Source organism: Triticum dicoccoides, chromosome 5A, assembly GCF_002162155.2.
Source record: "Triticum dicoccoides isolate Atlit2015 ecotype Zavitan chromosome 5A, WEW_v2.0, whole genome shotgun sequence".
Classification (NCBI taxonomy): domain Eukaryota; kingdom Viridiplantae; phylum Streptophyta; class Magnoliopsida; order Poales; family Poaceae; genus Triticum; species Triticum dicoccoides.
In genome coordinates this window covers 109,498,392-109,519,624 of record NC_041388.1, presented here as the reverse complement: position 1 = coordinate 109,519,624, position 21,233 = coordinate 109,498,392, and positions in this window count along the sequence as shown.

The following is a 21,233-nucleotide window of genomic DNA, read 5'->3' as shown; positions in this document are numbered from 1 at the left end:
CGAGGCGGGGGAAGGATTTGATTGAGCATGGGAGGGAAAAAAGTAAAAGCCTTGTCCCTTTATAAGGAGGGTGAATATCAAGCGTCCTCCTAGTGGCCGTTTGGGACTTGCCTAAAATCTAGGAGTCCTAGGCACGGTTGGGTTACCCACGACCGTATTGATGAGAATCCCATAATTGGGGGAACATGATCTGTACTTTGACAAGACGTGTCAAGAAACCGCCTCGCGTTATGTGTGGAGCTGGTTGAAGAAAAACGGTTCGAATAATCACCGGGCCATGGCTTAATGTCATGTTGCCAAAACGTGTCAGCAGATTAGATTTGTGGAAATATTATTCTCTCTGCGGAGATATGTGGAACTTGTTTTGTAGGGTCAGACACTATCCTTTTATTTGAACTCTTCTATGGTATATCCGGAGGAGGAACCCGCCTTGCAATGCCGAGGACAACACTGCGCGCCGGACTCGTTGTTGTTGAAGCCTGGTTCAGGGGCTACTGAGGGAGTCCTGGATTAGGGGGTCTCCGGACAGCCGGACTATATCCTTTGGCCGGACTGTTAGACTATGAAGATACAAGATTGAGGACTTCGTCTCGTGTCCGGATGGGACTCTACTTGGCGTGGAAGGCAAGCTAGGCAATACAGATATGTATATCTCCTCCTTTGTAACCGACCTTGTGTAACCCTAGCCCTTTCCGGTGTCTATATAAACCGGAGGGTTTTAGTCCGTAGGACAACATACAAGCATACCATAGGCTAGCTTCTAGGGTTTAGCCTCTCCGATCTCATGGTAGATCTAATCTTGTACTACCCATATCATCAATATTAATCAAGCAGGACATAGGGTTTGACCTCCATCAAGAGGGCCCGAACCTGGGTAAAACATTGTGTCCCCTGCCTCCTGTTACCATCCGCCTTAGACACACAGTTCGGGACCCCCTACCCAAGATCCGCCGGTTTTAACACCGACACTTCCGCTTAGTGATCTTCAAGGGTATGAAGATGCACTCCCTCTCTCTCGTTGCTAGATGACTCCATAGATTGATCTTGGTGATGCATAGAAAATTTTAAATTTCTGCTACGATCCCCAACAGTGGCATCATGAGCTAGGTCTATGCGTAGATTCTATCCACGAGTAGAAGACAAAGTAGTTGTGGGCGATGATTTGTTCAATTTGCTTGCCGTTACTAGTCTTATCTTGATTCGGCGGCATTGTGGGATGAAGCGGCCCGGACCAACCTTACACGTACACTTACGTGAGACAGGTTCCACCGACTGACATGCACTTGATGCATAAGGTGGCTGGCGGGTGTCTGTCTCTCCCACTTTAGTCAGATCAGATTCGATGAAAAGGGTCCTTATGAAGGGTAAATAGCAATTGGCATACCACCGTTGTGGTTTTGCGTAGGTAAGAAACGTTCTTGCTAGAAACGCATAGAAGCCACGTAAAACATGCAACAACAATTAGAGGACGTCTAACTTGTTTTTGAAGGGTATGCTATGTGATGTGATATGGCCAAAAGGATGTGATGAATGATATATGTGATGTATGCGATTGATCATGTTCTTCTAATAGGAATCACGACTTGCATGTCAATGAGTATGACAACCGGCAGGAGCCATATGAGTTGTCTTAATTTATTTATGACCTGCATGTCAATGAAAACGCCATGTAATTACTTTACTTTATTGCTAACCGTTAGCCATAGTAGTAGAAGTAATAGTTGGCGAGTCAACTTCATGAAGACACGATGATGGAGATCATGGTGTCATGCCGGTGAAGATGGTGTTCATGCCGCGCCTCGAAGATGGAGATCAAAGGCGCAAGATGATATTGGCCATATCATGTCACTTTATGATTTGCATGTGATGTTTGTCATATTTACATCTTATTTGCTTAGAACGACGGTAGCATAAATAAGATGATCCCTCGCAATAATTTCAAGAAAGTGTTCCCCCTAACTGTGCACCGTTGCTAAGGTCCGTTGTTCCGAAGCACCACATGATGATCGGGTGTAATAGGTTCTAACGTTCGCATACAACGAGTGTAAGCCAGATTTACACATGCAATACACTTAGGTTAACTTGACGAGCCTAGCATGTACAGACATGGCCTCGAAATACGGAAGACCGAAAGGTCGAACATGAGTCGTATAGTGGATACGATCAACATGAAGATGTTCACCGATGATGACTAGTCCGTCTCACGTGATGATCGGACACAACCTAGTTGACTCGGATCATGTATCACTTAGATGACTAGAAGGATGTCTATCTAAGTGGGAGTTTATTGAATAATTTGATTAGATGAACTTAATTATCATGAACATAGTCAAAAGGTCTTTGCAAATTATGTCGTAGCTCATGCTTTGGTTCTACTGTTTTAGATATGTTCCTAGAGAAAATTTAGTTGAGAGTTGACAGTAGCAATTATGCGGACTGAGTCCGTGAACTGAGGATTGTCCTCATTGCTGCACAGAAGGGCTATGTCCTTAATGCACCGCTCAGTGTGTTGAACCTCGAGCGTCGTCTGTAGATGTTGGGAAACATCTGGCATACACGTTTTGATGACTGCATGATAGTTCAGTGCATAATACTAACGGTTTAGAATTGTGGCACCAAAGACGTTTTTTGAAACGTCGCAAAACATATGAGATGTTCCAAAGACTGAAATTGGAATTTTAGACTAGTGCCACTGTCAAGAGGTATGAGACCTCTGACAAGTTTATTAAGCCAGCAAACTATGGGAGAAAAGCTCAATCGTTGAGCATGTGCTCAGATTGTCTGAGTACTACAATCGCTTGAATCGACTGGGAGTTAATCTTCCAAATGAGATAGTGATGGTTCTCCATAGTCACTGCCACCAAGCTATTGGAGCTTCGTGATGAACTATAACAGAATAAACAGAGACTAGCTGAAGGTGAGATGACGATAGGTATTGGAAGTGTTTCCATGGTTGATGTGATCAAACATCGCATGCTCCCTCTACCATCGGGATTGGTGTTAAACCGAAATAATTGTTATTTGGTGTTTGCGTTGAGCATAAACATGATTGGATTATGTTTATCGCCACACGGTTATTCATTTAAGGAGAATAATGGTTACTCTGTTTATTTGAATAATACCTTCAATGGTCTTGCACCTAAAATGAATGGTTTATTGAATATCGATTGTAGTGATACACATGTTCATTCCAAAAGATATAAGATGGTAATGATAGTACCACGTACTTGTGGCACTGCCATTTGGGTCATGTTGGTATAAAACGCATGAAGAAGCTCCATGTTGATGGATCTTTGGACTCACTCGTTTTTGAAAAGATTGAGACATGCGAACCATGTCTATTGGTAGATATGCATGAAGAAACTCCATGTAGATGGATCGTTTGGACTCACTTGATTTTGAATCACTTGAGACATGCAAATCATACCACATGGGCAAGATGACTGAAAGGCCTCGTTTTCAATAAGATGGAACAAGAAAGCAACTTGTTGGAAGTAATACATTTTGATGTGTGCAGTCTAATGAGTGCTGAGGCATGCAGTGGATATCGTTATGTTCTTACTTCACAGATGATTTGAGTAGATGCTGAGTATATTTACTTGATGAAACACAAAGTCTGAATTATTGAAAGGTTTAAGTAATTTCAAAGTGAAGTTGAAGATTGTCGTGACAAGATGAGAAAATGTCTATGATATGATCATAGAGATGAATATCTGAGTTACGAGTTTGGCACACAATTAAGACATTGTGGAAATTGTTTCACAACTAATACCGCCTGGACCACCATAGTGTGATGGTGTGTCCGAACATCACAACTGCACCCTATTGGATATGGTGCATACCATGATGTCTCTTATCGAATTGCCACTATCGTTTATGGGTTAGGCATTGAGACAACCGCACTCACTTTAAATAGGGCACCACACAATTCCGTTGAGACGACACCGTATGAACTATGGTTTAGAGAAACCAAAGCTGTCGTTTCTTAAAAGTTTGGGGCTGCAATGCTTATGTGAAAAAGTTTCAGGCTGATAAGGTCGAACCCAAAGCGGATAAATGCATCTTCATAGAATACCCAAAAATAATTGGGTATACCTCCTATTTCAGATCCAGAAGCAAAAGTGATTGTTTCTAGAAACGGGTCCTTTCTCGAGGAAAAGTTTCTCTCGAAAGAATTGAGTGGGAGGATGGTGGAGACTTGATGAGGTTATTGAACCATCACTTCAACTAGTGTGTAGCAGGGCACAGGAAGTTGTTCTCGTGGCACCTACACCAATTGAAGTGGAAGCTTATGATAGTGATCATGAAACTTCGGATCAAGTCACTACCAAACCTCATAGGTCGACAAGGATGTGTACTACTTCAGAGTGGCACGTAATCCTATCTTGGAAGTCATGTTGCTACACAACAATGAACCTACGAGCTATGGAGAAGTGATGGTGGGCCCAGATTCCGAGGAATGGCTCGAGGCCATAAAATCCGAGAGAGGATCCATGTACAAAATAAAGCATAGACTTTGAAAGAACCACTTGTTGGTCGTAAGGCTGTTGGGTGCAGATGGATTTTAAAAGGAAGACAGACAATGATGGTAAGTGTCACCATTAAGAAAGCTTGACTTGTCGTTAAGATGTTTCCCAACAAGTTCAAGGAGTTGACTGCGATGAGACTTTCTCACTCGTAGCGATGCTAAGAGTTTGTTGGAATTATCTTAGCAGTTACTGCATTATTTATGAAATCTTGCAGATAGGATGTAAAAAAACATTGTTTCCTCGACATTTTTCTTGAGGAAAGGTTGTATGTGATACAACCAGAAGGTTTTTTCAATCCTGAAAGATGCTGACAAGTATGCAAAGCTCCAGCAATCCTTCTAAGGACTGGAGTAAGCATCTCGGAGTTGGAATGTACGCTTTGATGAGATGATCAAATGTAACATCCCAAAATTTCAATTTGGAATGTTATACATTAGATCATCAATGCATATCATATTTTATTTGCTTTTGGTTTTGATCCTAGAAATTTCTACGCAACTCAAGGACCCACGGAGAGAGTTGGGAAATTCTTTATTTTCATATTTGAGTCTTCTCAAATCTTGAGAATAGGATCATTTGATTTTTATTATCATCAAATATTTCTATTACAAAAAATATGAGAGAGGGAATAAAATGACTTTCCAAAATAAAGAAATATTGAGGAGTTAATAATAAAATCAAATAAGATTTTATTTTGGAGTTTTTCGTTATTTTATTTGAATTTAGGAAAAATGTGCGTTTTTCAAAATTGCATTTAGGCCCCAAATAAATGTTCACCTTGTGCGGCCTGATTTTAGGAGTCCGTTTAGTATTTATTTTTATTTTTCTTCTACACGTAATTATTAACAAAACGAACCGACCAATCGGGCCGTGTCCGACCCGGACTCCTGGCCCGGTCGCCTTTATAAGCCGGGGGGAGGCCCAGCCGAAGCCAAACCCTAGCCGCCGCCCAACCCCGCCCCGCCGCCGCCAGCGCCGCCCGCTGCCAGCGCCGCCCGCTGCCCAAGGTTGCCACGGAATCCGCGCCGTTTTTTTATTTTTTCCGAAAAACCGTTCGGTTTTTCATTTGTTTTTTTAGTTTCGGTTTTTTTAAATAGATCAGGTTTTCCGATTTATTTAAATAGCGAGCGTTCGTCCGTTCGTTCGTTCTAGCGAACATTCGTCGGTTTTCTTTTTCTCGGATTAAATCCGCGATTTTTTTGATCGCGATTTCTGATCCGATTTTCATTTTAGTATAACTTTTCGTTCGTTTATCGGAATCAGGCGATTCAAGCGCTTGGAGTTTCGTCTCGAAACCCTCTATCCATTTAACCAACTTAAATAAGTTTTTGCTACTGTAAAAATTGTCTTAGATCCAGATTAGTAGAACGAAGTTGTTTTCTTTCGCCGTTTGACTTTCGTTGCTTCGTTCGATTTGATTCTTTTTGGAAACCGGAGTTCTCAAGTTGAATTTTCTGGTTAGATCTCTTATTTGACTTTTACCCGTGCATTAGATGAGTACTTATTGTGTGCTTGTTTGTTTGTCTGCGATAGAATACCCGGAGTGCGCCGCCTATTACTTCGAATCGCAAGGTTTCCCGGATCATCAACAAGGAAAGTAACACTTTGATCATACCTTTTCTACTACCCAGTTTTATTGCATTAGATCAATCCTCACACATTGCATGATTAGGATCTAATTAAATTGTGGGATGGGAAGTAGTTGAGGTTGTACCTATTACCTGTTTTATTATCAAACCTTTGGGAGTTACTTCTACGTTTGCCATTATGCAATGCTATGCTAGTAGACGTGGATTGGGTGAGTGATATCCATGACAGATGTGAGTATTGTTAATTAATGGTTTGTCTAAGGTGGCAACTTAAACACACATCTGGGTGGATTGAGGTACCTGGGTATTCCAGGATTGCGTGTTTCTTTTGGACCGCCACCCAGGCTCAAAGGGATCATGAGATTTTTCATACTAGAAACTTCCATGTGAAGCCACAAGCCATTATGGGCTCTGGCATAGTTGATTAAGTCGTGTGAACTCTTACAGGGTGGACTAGAAGATGTAGGGGAAAGTAGGTGTAACAGTCTATCCATCGTAAGGTGCTAGCGCTTCTGAAAGACTATGTCTCGGTCATCCGTCTTCTCAAACACCATGTAGTGCGAGAAACCAAACGGAGGCGATCGAGTCTTGTGGGGAAAATTGCGCAAACCTCTGCAGAGTGTAATAAACTAATCATGGTTAGCCGTGTCCCCGGTTATGGACATCTTGAGTATCTAGTACCTAGATTATCATGTGAATCTCAACATGTTACTCTAAATTAATTTTGATGGGTTTTGTTTAATGATGATGTTTAATTGGGATTGAGGATGCTATCAACCATTCTCAATGTTTAACAACTACCATGATAGTTAAATAAATTTATTCCTTTGCAGTAGGGAAAAATTGGCTTTACGCAAAACCGTAACCATAGTGCTTTCCACCAGCCAAATATGCATATAGTATAGTTGTTTCATTCCATTACTCTCTATGTGTTACATTGCCAGCATATTCCACGTGCTGACCCGTTTCGGGCTGCAACGTTAATGTTGCAGACTTTTCAGACCACGATTAAGGAGTTTGTAGGTCGTAGTTCTATACTCAGTGATGCTGTTGGAGTTGATGGACTTACTTATCTTCCAAGCCTTCTGCTGTTATCATCATTAGATGGCCTTAAGCCATATTTATTGTAATAAGTTCTCTCTTGAGACACTTGATGTAATAGGTGTGTGATTGCAACTCTGTTATAAATCCTCTGAGTACTGTGTGGTGTCAGCATTACTGATCCAGGGATGACACCGAAGCACAGAGATCAGACTGTCTGAGGTCTGGTCGCTACAGAGATGGTATCAGAGCACACGCTGACTGTAGGACACGACCACTAAGCTAAAGACCTAGATCACTATTCACTCTCTTCTCTTCTGACCTCTCATCTTTTCTACTCTTTAGGATGGCGGATGCAAGGAACAAGTTCACGCAACCGGATGACGATACACCTTTTGGACGTCACTTGAAGGAAGTCACTAGATACCTGAACATAGGAGTACCAAGGTTCACCAGAACCTACAACGCCACTTTACCTGAATAAGAGCGCTGGATGATTCAAGTTCAAGTTCCAGGAAGGACGTTCATGCCAGTCACTAAGCCCATAGAGTTTTCTTTTGATGCACCAACTTGGAGTCTAGGAAAGAGCATGGCAGCTCACATCGCCATGGGACGCATTGGAGAAGTCTACCACAAGGATCTCAAGGATACTATTTACCAGATTTGTGGGCGCAGAGATGAGCATTGGGAGATGATCAGCACCAGAAAGGATAGATCCATTGCAGCTTTTATCCAGGAATTAAACCAGCACATTCGACGTCAGGAGAATCAGATGTGCGCCGACATGATAGATCTGAAGAAGGCTAAGACAAGAATCAAGGAACTGGAGGAAGAACTCAAGGCTACACGTGAAGATTATGAAGAGGAAATAGAAGTACTAGTGGATAAGAATGCCGACCTAACAATGAAGCTAGCAATATTTATGGGAGGCCCTACACCAGTAGATGAAGACGAAGTACCCAAGGAGATTAGCCCGGAAGACTACATCATCATCGACGACACCGACTCGGACCCAGATGATAGCGATGATGACTATGTTGATGAAGCCGGAGCAGATATCATGGAGTCTGCAACCGAAGAATATTTCTAGTAGACCACCTCATCAGTAGTAGTAGTCCACCATGTAAATATAGTGGTCCGAGCACTTTTGCGATAGTTAGATCGATTGTATGCCCTTGTTTGATTGAATAAAGTAAATTGTTTGCTTTTGCCTCATGTGCATATGGGTAGTGTTTTCTCTTTAGACCCCCTCTATTCTTACATCTCATCTTTTCTAAACCCTCAGATGCCTCCGAGACGTGACCCCGGATTTACCTTCCCACCGGAGCTCACCCAGTTGATCCAGCAGCAGAACACATTGATGCAGTTGCTAGTTCAGAATCAGAATCAGGGGAACAACAACAACAACCCACCACCACCACCACCACCTGTTGATCACTTAGCCCGTTTTCTTAGGCTGAATCCGCCGGTGTTCTCCAGTAGCACCGAGCCGATAGTAGCAGAAGATTGGCTCCGCAAGACAGCTACAGAGTTGACCACAGCAGGATGCACGGATGCAGAGAAGCTGAAGTTTGCTGCACATCAGCTTGAAGGACCCGCAGCATCATGGTGGGAGAATTTCACAGCCACTTTCCCTGTCGACACTGTCACATGGGACCAGTTTCAGCATGCTTTTAGTACTGCCCATGTTTCAGCAGGAGCTATGGCCATGAAGAAGCGTGAGTTTCACAACTTGCGCCAGGCAGGACGGACAGTTGGCCAGTATGTGGAGGACTTTAGTAAGTTAGCATGTTATGCCCCAGATGACATTGCTACGGATGCAACTAAGCAAGAGAAGTTTCTGGAAGGACTAAATGATGAGTTGAGCATGCAGTTGATGGTAGCAACCTTCAACAACTACCAGGAGTTGGTAGACCGTGCTCTTATGATTGAAGGCAAGCAGGAGTAAATTGAGAACCGCAAGAGGAAGTATGGACAAGGGAAGTACAATTCAGGAGCTCAGCAGAAGCCACGTTTTACCCGTAGACCGGGAGGACATTTTGAGCATACCCATGGAGGAGGTAGCTCGCACAATCACAATGGCACCAAAAATGGTAATGGCAATGGAGGAAGCAATGGCCAGAATCGCACCAACCCATCAACCCCAGCCAAGAAGGACCTGAGCCAAGTCACTTGCTTTAAGTGTCAGAAGACCGGACATTATGCCAATGAATGTCCTGAAGGTCAGAATGGCAATGGAAGTTCTGGGAAGAAGCCGAACCCTTTCAACAAGGGACAGGTGAACCACGTTAACGTGGAGGAGGTTGAAGAGCAGTCGGATGCCGTAATCGGTAAGTTTTTGGTTATGTCATTTACTGCACTCGTTCTTTTTATACTGGTGCATCGCATTCATACATATCAAGGGGATTTGCGGATAAATATAACCTGCCCACTAAGGTTCTTAGAACACCTATGCTAGTAAGCTCACCAGGAGCGGAGTATATGGCCAGTCAAGGATGTTTTCAAGTGCCATTGAGTATAGGTAGGCATGTGTTTCCCTCGGATTTAATCATTTTGGAATCACAAGGATTGGATGTAATCCTGGGTATGGATTGGCTGTCGATGTACGGGGGAAACATTGATTGTGCCAGTAAGTCAATTTTGCTTACCACCCCAGAAGGGAGAAGGATCAAGTATGTATCCCGGCATGTGCCAAAAGGGACTCAAGTAAATTGTTTAACAGGAGTTGTGCAGGAGGAAGTACCAGTGGTAAGGGATTTCCCTGAAGTATTTCCAGAAGAGTTGCCCGGCATGCCACCGGATAGAGATATTGAGTTTTTGATTGAGCTATTGCCAGGCACAGGGCCAATATCAAAGAGACCATACATGATGCCTGCAAAGGATTTGGTGGAAATTAAGAAGTAGATTAAGGAGTTACTGGATAAGGGATATATTCGCCCAAGTTCTTCACCTTGGGGGTCGCTAGTACTTCTAGTGGAGAAGAAGGATGGATCGTTAAGGATGGTTGTCGATTATCGAGGATTGAATGAAGTAACCATCAAGAACAAGTACCCACTACCCATGATCAATGATCTGTTTGATCCATTGCAAGGAGGTAAGGTATTTTCCAAGATCGATCTGCGATCAGGATACCACCAGTTGAAGATTCGAGAATAGGATATACCTAAGACAGCTTTTACCACCAGGTATGGGCTGTACGAGTATACCGTTATGTCATTTGGTCTGACTAACGCACCTGCCTATTTTATGAACATGATGAACAAAATGTTTATGGAGTTCTTGGATAAGTTCGTCGTGGTGTTCATTGATGATATTCTGGTTTACTCGAAAAGTGAAGAGGAGCATAAGGAGCATTTGCGATTGGTACTTGAGAAGCTCAGAGAACATCAATTATATGCCAAATTTAGCAAATGTGAGTTTTGGTTGAAGAAAGTAGGATTCCTCGGACACGTTATATCCGGAGAAGGTATATCAGTGGATCCCACCAAAGTTGATACCGTGACCAAGTGGGAAGCACCAACCACAGTTGGAGAGATACGGAGTTTTCTTGGACTCACAGGATACTACCAGAGATTCATTGAGAATTTCTCCAAGATTGCGAATCCTATGACTGAACTATTAAAGAAGGATACCAAGTTCATATGGACGGAGGAATGTGAGGCTAGTTTCCAGGAGTTGAAGAAACGTTTGGTTACTTCACCAGTGTTGATTTTGTAGATCAGACCAAGGACTATGAGGTGTATTGCGACGCTTCACGTCGAGGACTTGGAGCAGTGCTTATGCAGGAAGGGAGAGTTGTTTCATATGCCTCAAGACAGCTTAAGCCTCATGAGTTGAATTATGCTACGCATGATTTGGAATTAGCAGCCGTAGTGCATGCACTGAAGACTTGGAGACATTTTCTGATTGGAAATCATTGTGAGGTGTACAGGGATCATAAGAGTTTGAAATACATCTTCACACAGAAGGAGTTAAACCTCCGACAAAGGAGATGGTTGGAGCTCATCAAGGATTATGATATGAGATTGCATTACCATCCCGGAAAGGCTAACGTAGTAGCTAACGCATTGAGCCATAAGAGCCATGTCAATACACGAAAGACGGGAGAGATAGCAAGGGAGTTAGCCGAAAATCTCCGTGAACTATGTTTGGAAATAGTTCTGAGAGGCTATGTAGCAGCATTGGAGATTCAGTCTACATTGATGGATAAAATCAGAGAAGCCCAAAGGACTAACAAGGAGATTGCCTCTATTAAGGAGAAACTGAGCAAAGGAAAAGCTAAAAGATTTCGTGAGGATGAGCACGACACCCTATGGTTTGAAGACCGTGTTTATGTGCCCAACGACCCGGAGATCAGGAAGTTGATTCTGCAAGAGGCACACGATTCACCATATTCGATTCACCCAGGAAATACCAAGATGTATTTGGATTTGAAGGATACTTTCTGGTGGACCGGAATGAAGAAGGATATTGCGGAGTATGTAGCAGTTTGTGATGTATGTCAGAGAGTAAAGGCAGAGCATCAGAAGCCAGCAGGATTATTACAGCCATTGCTGATACCTAAATGGAAGTGGGATAAGTTAGGCATGGATTTTATCACGGGATTACCTAGGACTCGTTCAGGCTATGACTCGATTTGGGTTGTAGTCGATCGGTTGACGACAGTAGCTCATTTCATCCCGGTAAAGACCACTTACACCAGTGCTAAGTTGGCAAAGATATACATGACCAGGATCGTATGTTTGCATGGAGTTCCGAGGAGTATCGTATCAGATAGAGGAACCCAGTTTACCTCAAAGTTCTGGAAGCAGTTGCACGAAACTTTGGGTACCAGGCTAGAATTCAGTACAGCTTTTCATCCACAGACAGATGGACAGACCGAGAGAGTCAATCAAATTTTGGAGGATATGCTGAGAGCTTGTGCGCTAGATTATGGATCTAGTTGGGACGACAATTTGCCATATGCAGAGCTTTCTTACAACAACAGTTATCAAACCAGTTTAAAGATGGCCCCTTTTGAAGCCTTGTACGGAAGGAGGTGCAGGACACCGTTGTCATGGGATGAAGTTGGAGACCGCCAGTTGTTTGGACCTGATTTTATTAAAGAGTCCGAACAGAAGGTGAAATTGATTCGCGATAGGCTCAAGGTACCTCAGTTCAGACAGAAGAGTTATGCATATTCTAAACGCAAGGAGACAGTTTACGAAGTTGGAGATAGAGCTTATCTTAGAGTATCCCCACTTCGGGGAACAAAGCATTTTGGAGTTAAAGGAAAGTTAGCGCCACGATTTGTAGGACCATATCGAGTTTTGGAGCGTATGGGAGAAGTGGCCTACAAGTTGGAATTGCCCGAAGAATTGTCAGGAGTTCATGATGTGTTCCACGCTTCTCAATTGAAGAAGTGTCACGCGGAAATGGCTGACATACCCTTGAGAGACACAGTGCCATTGGAAGCAATTCAGTTGGATAACGATTTGACCTATGAGGAGAAACCAGTTAAGATTCTTGAGTTTGCCAGTCGAGTCACTCGCAGCAAGGTTATCAAGTTTTGCAAAGTTCAGTGGAGCCACCACATGGAGGATGAAGCCACCTGGGAGCGAGAGGAAGATTTTCTCAAGGACCACCCTCACCTATTTTCTAGCGAACCCGAATCTTGAGGGCGAGATTCATCTTAAGAGGGGTAGGTTTGTAACATCCCAAATTTTCAATTTGGAATGTTATACATTAGATCATCAATGCATATCATATTTTATTTGCTTTTGGTTTTGATCCTAGAAATTTCTACGCAACTCAAGGACCCACGGGGAGAGTTGGGAAATTCTTTATTTTCATATTTGAGACTTCTCAAATCTTGAGAATAGGATCGTTTGATTTTTATTATATTATCATCAAATATTTCTATTACAAAAATATGAGAGAGGGAATAAAATGACTTTCCCGAAATAAAGAAATATTGAGGTATTAATAATAAAATCAAATAAGATTTTATTTCGGAGTTTTTCGTTATTTTATTTGAATTTAGGAAAATGTGCATTTTTCAAAATTGCATTTAGGCCCCAAATAAATGTTCACCTTGTGCAGCTTGATTTTAGAAGCCCCTGAAAATTTATTTTGGGAATTTTGGAGTCGGTTTAGTATTTATTTTTATTTTTCTTCTGCGCGTAATTATATAAAAAACGAACCGACCTATCGGGCCGTGTCCGACCCGGACTCCTGGCCCGGTCGCCTTTATAAGCCGGGGGGAGGCCTAGCCGAAGCCAAACCCTAGCCGCCGCCCAGCCCCGCCCCGCCGCCGCCAGCGTCGCCACCGCCAGAGCCGCCGCACGCCGCCGCCCGAGGTTGCCTCGGAATTCGCACTGGTTTTTTTATTTTTTTCGAAAAACCGTTTGGTTTTTCAGTCGGTTTTTCTTCGGTTTTTTTAGTTTCGGTTTTTTTAAATAGACCGGTTTTTCCGATTTATTTAAATAGTGAGCGTTCGTCCATTCATTTGTTCTAGCGAATGTTCATCATTTTTCTTTTTCTCGGATTAAATCCGCGATTTTTCTGATCGCGATTTCTGATCCGATTTTTGTTTTAGTATAACTTTTCGCTCGTTTATCGGAATTAGGCGATTCAAGCGCCTGGAGTTTCGTCTCGAAACCCTCTATCCGTTTAACCAACTTAAATAAGTTTTTGCTACTGTAAAAATTGTCTTAGATCCAGATTAGTAGAACGAAGTTGTTTTCTTTCGCCGTTTGACTTTCGTTGCTTCGTTCGATTTGATTCTTTTTGCAAACCGGAGTTCTCAAGTTGAATTTTCTGGTTAGATCTCTTATTTGACTTTTACCCGTGCATTAGATGAGTACTTATTGTGTGCTTGTTTGTTTGTCTGCGATAGAATACCCGGAGTGCGCCGCCTGTTACTTCGAATCGCTAGGTTTCCCGGATCATCAACAAGGCAAGTAACAGTTTGATCATACCTTTCTACTACCCAGTTTTATTGCATTAGATCAATCCTCACACATTGCATGATTAGGATCTAATTAAATTGTGGGATAGGAAGTAGTTGAGGTAGTACCTATTACCTGTTTTATTATCAAACCTTTGGGAGTTACTTCTACGTTTGCCATTATGCTATGCTATGCTAGTAGACATGGATTGGGTGAGTGATATCCATGACAGATGTGAGTATTGTTAATTAATGGTTTATCTAATGTGGCAACTTAAACACACATCTGGGTGGATTGAGGTACCTGGGTATTCCAGGATTGCCTGTTTCTTTTGGACCGCCACACAGTCTCAAAGGGATCATGAGATTTTTCATACTAGAAACTTCCGTGTGCAGCCACAAGCCATTATGGGCTCTGGCATAGTTGATTAAGTCGTGCGAACTCTTACAGGGTAGACTAGAAGATGTAGGGGAAAGTAGGTGTAACGGTCTATCCATCGTAAGGTGCTAGCACTTCTGAAAGACTATGTCTCGGTCATCCGTCTTCTCAAACACCATGTAGTGCGACAAACCAAACGGAGGCGATCGAGTCTTGTGGGGAAAAGCGCGCAAACCTCTGCAGAGTGTAATAAACTAATCATGGTTAGCCGTGTCCCCGGTTATGGACATCTTGAGTATCTAGTACCTGGATTATCATGTGAATCTCAACATGTTACTCTAAATTAATTTTGATGGGTTTTATTTAATGATGATGTTTAATTGGGATTGAGGATGCTGTCAACCATTCTCAATGTTTAACAACTACCATGATAGTTAAATAAATTTATTCCTTTGCAGTAGGGAAAAATTGGCTTTACGCAAAACTGTAACCATAGAGCTTTCCACCAGCCAAATATGCATATAGTATAGCTGTTTCATTCCATTACTCTCTATGTGTTACATTGCCAGCATATTCCATGTGCTGACCCGTTTTGGGATGCAATGTTTGTTGGAAATATGCCCTAGAGGCAATAATAAATAAGTTATTATTATATTTCTTTGTTCATGATAATAGTCTTTTATTCATGCTATAACTGTATTATCCGGAAATCGTAATACACGTGTGAATACATAGACCACAATATGTCCCTAGTGAGCCTCTAGTTGACTAGCTCGTTGTGATCAACAGATAGTCATGGTTTCCTGGCTATGGACATTGGATGTCGTTGATAACGGGATCACATCATTAGGAGAATGATGTGATGGACAAGACCCAATCCTAAGACTAGCACAAAAGATCGTGTAGTTCATTTGCTAGAGCTTTGCCAATGTCAAGTATTTTTTTCCTTAGACCATGAGATTGTGCAACTCCCGGATACCGTAGGAATGCTTTGGGTGTACCAAACGTCACAACGTAACTGGGTGGCTATAAAGGTGCATCACAGGTATCTCCGAAAGTGTCTGTTGGGTTGGCACGAATCGAGACTGGGATTTGTCACTCCGTGTAAACGGAGAGGTATCTCTGGGCCCACTCGGTAGGACATCATCATATGCGCAATGTGACCAAGGAGTTGATCACGGGATGATGTGTTACGGAACGAGTAAAGTGACTTGCCGGTAACAAGATTGAACAAGGTATTGGATACCGACGATCGAATCTCGGGTAAGTAAAATACCGCTAGACAAAGGGAATAGTATACGGGATCGATTGAGTCCTTGACATCGTGGTTCATCCGATGAGATCATCGTGGAACATGTGGGAGCCAACATGGGTATCCAGATCCCGCTGTTGGTTATTGACTAGAGAACGTCTCGGTCATGTCTACATGTCTCCCGAACCCGTAGGGTCTACACACTTAAGGTTCGATGACGCTAGGGTTATAAAGGAAGCTTGTATGTGGTTACCGAATGTTGTTCGGAGTCCCGGATGAGATCCCAGACGTCACGAGGAGTTCCGGAATGGTCCGGAGGTAAAGATTTATATATGGGAAGTCCTGTTTTGGTCACCGGAAAAGTTTCGGGCGATATCGGTATTGTACCGGGACCACCGGGAGGGTCCCGGGGTCCACCAAGTGGGGCCACCTGCCCCAGAAGGCTGTGTGGGCCAAGTGTGGGAGGGGACCAGCCCCTAGGAGGGCTGGTGCGCCCCCCACAAGGAGTCCAAGGCTCAAGAGAGAGTGGGAGGGGGCAAACCCTAGTCCAGATGGGCCTTAAGGCCCATATTGGTGCGCCTCCCTCTCCTCTCCCCCCTTGGCCGCCTCCCCTTTGCCATCTAGGGCTGGCCGCACCCCTTGGTGGTGGGAAACCCTAAAGGGGGCGCAGCCCCCCCTTCCCCCTATATATAGATGAGTTTTGGGGCTGCCATACACATGAGTTCTCTCCCTCTTGGTGCAGCCCTACCTCTCTCCCTACTCCTCCTCTCCCATGGTGCTTGGCGAAGCCCTGCGGGATTGCCACGCTCCTCCACCACCACCACGCCGTTGTGCTGCTGTTGGATGGAGTCTTCCTCAACCTCTCCCTCTCTCCTTGCTGGATCAAGGCGTGGGAGACGTCACCGGGCCGTACGTGTGTTGAACGCGGAGGTGCCGTCCGTTCGGCACTTGATCATCGGTGATCTGAATCACGACGAGTACGACTCCATCAACCCCGTTCACTTGAACGCTTCCGCTTAGCAATCTACAAGGGTATGTAGATGCAAACTCTCCTCTCCTTCTACTCGTTGCTGGTCTCTCCATAGATAGATCTTGGTGATTCGTAGGAAAATTTTGAATTTCTGCTACGTTCCCCAACAGTGGCATCATGAGCTAGGTCTATTGCGTAGATTCTTTGCACGAGTAGAACACAAAGTAGTTGTGGGCGTTGATGTTGTTCAATATGCTTACCGTTACTAGTCCAATCTTGTTTCGACGGTATTGTGGGATGAAGCGGCCCGGACCGACCTTACACGTACTCTTACGTGAGACAGGTTCCACCGATTGACATGCACTTGGTGCATAAGGTGGCTAACGGGTGCCAGTCTCTCCCACTTTAGTCGGAACGGATTCGATGAAAAGGGTCCTTATGAAGGGTAAATAGCAATTGGCATATCACGTTGTGGTTTTGCGTAGGTAAGAAACGTTCTTGCTAGAAACCCATAGCAGCCACGTAAAACATGCAAACAACAATTAGAGGACGTCTAACTTGTTTTTGCAGGGTATGCTATGTGATGTGATATGGCCAAAAAGGATGTGATGAATGATATATGTGATGTATGAGATTGATCATGTTCTTGTAATAGGAATCACGACTTGCATGTCGATGAGTATGACAACCGGCAGGAGCCATAGGAGTTGTCTTTATTTATTGTATGACCTGCGTGTCATTGAACAACGCCATGTAATTACTTTACTTTATTGCTAACCGGTAGCCATAGTAGTAGAAGTAATAGTTGGCGAGACAACTTCATGAAGACACGATGATGGAGATCATGGTGTCATGCCGGTGACGATGATGATCATGGAGCCCCGAAGATGGAGATCAAAAGGAGCAAAATGATATTGGCCATATCATGTCACTATTTGATTGCATGTGATGTTTATCATGTTTATGCATCTTGTTTACTTAGGACGACGGTAGTAAATAAGATGATCCCTTACAAAATTTCAAGAAGTGTTCTCCCCTAACTGTGCACCGTTGCTACAGTTCGTCGCTTCTAAGCACCACGTGATGATCAGGTGTGATGGATTCTTACGTTCACATACAACGGGTGTAAGACAGTTTTACACAGCGAAAACACTTAGGGTTAACTTGACGAGCCTAGCATGTGCAGACATGGCCTCGGAACACGGAGACCGAAAGGTCGAGCATGAGTCGTATAGTAGATACGATCAACATGAAGATGTTCACCGACGTTAACTAGTCCGTCTCACGTGATGATCGGACACGGCCTAGTTGACTCGGATCATGTGATCACTTAGATGACCAGAGGGATGTCTATCTAAGTGGGAGTTCATAAGATGAACTTAATTATCCTGAACATAGTCAAAAGACCTTTTGCAAATTATGTCGTAGTTCACGCTATAGTTCTACTGTTTTAGTTATGTTCTTAGAGAAAATATAGTTGAAAGTTGACAGTAGCAATTATGCGGACAGTAGAAAGCTTATGTCCTTAATGCACTGCTCAGTGTGCTGAACCCCAAACGTCGTTTGTGGATGTTTCGAACATCGAACATACACGTTTTAATAACTACGTGATAGTTCAGTTAAATGGTTTAAGTAGAGGCACTAAAGACGTTTTCGAAACATCGCGGAACATATGAGATGTTTCGAGGGCTGAAATTGGGATTTCAGGCTCGTGCCCGCGTCAAGAGGTATGAGACCTCCGACGATTTTCTTAGCCTGCAAACTAAGGGAGAAAAGCTCAATCGTTGAGCTTGTGCTCAGATTGTCTGAGTGCAACAATCACTTGAATCAAGTGGGAGTTGATCTTCCAGATGAAATAGTGATAGTTTCTCCGAAGTCATTACCACCAAGCTGCTAGAGCTTCGTGATGAACTATAATATATCAAGGACATATATGATGATCCTTGAGATATTCGCGATGTTTGACTCCGCGAAAGTAGAAATCAAAAGGGAGCATCAATCGTTGATGGTTAGTAAAACCACTAGTTTCAAGAAGGACAAGGGCAAGAAGGGATACTTCATGAAACGGCAAATCAGCTGCTGCTCAAATGAAGAAACCCGAGGTTAAACCCAAACCCGAGACTAAGTGCTTCTGTAATAAGGGGAACAACCACTGGAGCAAGATTACCCTAGATACTTGGTAGATGAGAAGGCTGGCAAGGTCGATAGAAGTATATTGGATATACATTGTGTTAATGTGTACTTTACTAGTACTCCTAGTAGCACCAGGGTATTAGATACCGGTTCGGTTGCTAAGTGTTAGTAACTCAAAATAAAAGCTACGGAATAAACGGAGACTAGCTAAAGGTGAGCTGACGATATGTGTTGGAAGTGTTTCCAATGTTGATATGATCAAGCATCGCACGCTCCCTCTACCATCGAGATTTGGTGTTTGCGTTGAGCATAGACATGATTGGATTATGTCTATCGCAGTACGGTTATTCATTTAAAGAGAATAATGGTTACTCTATTTATTTGAATAATACCTTCAATGGTCTTGCACCTAAAAGGAATGGTTTATTGAATCTTGATCGTAGGGATACACATCTTCATGCCAAAAGATATAAGATAGTAATGATAGTACCACTTACTTGTGGCACTGCCATGTAAGTCATAATGGTATAAACGCATGAAGAAGCTCCATGTTGATGGATCTTTGGACTCACTCGGTTTTGAAAAGTTTGAGACATGCGAACCATGTCTATTGGTATATATGCATGAAGAAACTCCATGCAAATGGACCGTTTGAACTCACTTGATTTTGAATCACTTGAGATATGCAAATCATACCACATAGGCAGGATGACTGAAAAGCCTCGGTTTCAGTAAAATGGAACAAGATAGCAACTTGTTGGAAGCAACACATTTTGATGTGTGCAGTCCAATGAGTGCTGAGGCATGCAGTGAATATCATTATGTTCTTACTTCACAGATGATTCGAGTAGATGTTGAGAATGTTTACTTGATGAAACACAAGTCTGAATTATTGAATGGTTCAAGTAATTTCAGAGTGAAGTAGAAGATCATTGTGACAAGAGGATAAAAATATCTATGATATGATCATAGAGATGAATATCTGAGTTACGAGTTTTGGCACACAATTAAGACATTGTGGAAATTGTTTCACAATTGATACCGCCTGGAACACCATAGTGTGATGGTGTGTCCGAACATCATAGTTGCACCCTATTGGATATGGTGCGTACCATGATGTCTCTTATCGAATTACCACTATCGTTCATGGGTTAGGCATTAGAGACAACCACATTCACTTTAAATAGGGCACCACGTAATTCCGATGAGATGACACCATATGAATTATGGTTTAGAGAAACCTAAGTTGTCGTTTCTTAAAAGTTTGGGGCTGCGACGCTTATATGAAAAAATTTCAGGTTGATAAGCTCGAACCCAAAGCGGATAAAATGCATCTTCATAAGAAACCCAAAACAGTTGGGTATACCTCCTAATTCAGATCCGAAAGCAATATGGATTGTTTCTAGAATCGGGTCCTTTCTCGAGGAAAAGTTTCTCTCGAAAGAATTGAGTGGGAGGATGGTGGAGACTTGATGAGGTTATTGAACCGTCTCTTCAACTAGTGTGTGGCAGGGCACAGGAAGTTGTTCCTGTGGCACCTACACCAATTGAAGTGGAAGCTTATGATATTGATCATGAAACTTCGGATCAAGTCACTACCAAACCTCGTAGGACGACTAGGACACGTACTACTTCAGAGTGGTAAGGTGATCCTGTCTTGAAAGTCATGTTGCTGGACAACAATGAACCTACGAGCTATGGAGAAGCGATGGTGGGCCCGGATTCCGATAAATGGCTCAAGGCCATAAAACCCGAGAGAGGATCCATGCATGAAAACAAAGTGTAGACTTTGGAAGAACTACTTGATGGTCGTAAGGCTATTAGGTACATATGGATTTTAAAAGGAAGACAGACAATGATGGTAAGTGTCACCATTGAGAAAGCTCGACTTGTCGCTAAGATGTTTTTTCGACAAGTTCAAGGAGTTGACTACGATGAGACTTTCTCACTCGTAGCGATGCTAAGAGTCTGTTGGAATTATATTAGCAATTACTGCATTATTTATGAAATCTTGCAGATAGGATGTCAAAACATTGTTTCCTCGACGATTCTCGAGGAAAGGTTGTATGTGATACAACCGGAAGGTTTTGTCTATCCTGAAATATGCTAATAAGTATGCAAAGCTCCAGCAATCCTTCTGAGGACTGGAGTGAGCATCTCGGAGTTGGAATGTATGCTTTGATGATGATCAAAGATTTTGGGTGTATACAAAGTTTATGAGAAACTTATATTTCCAAAGAAGTGAGTGGGAGCACTATAGAATTTCTGATGAGTATATGTTGTTGACATATTGTTGATCAGAAATGATGTAGAATTTCTAGAAAGCATATAGGGTTATTTGAAAGGTGTTTTCAATAGAAAACCGGGATCAAGCTACTTGAACATTGAGCATCAAGATCAATAAGATAGATC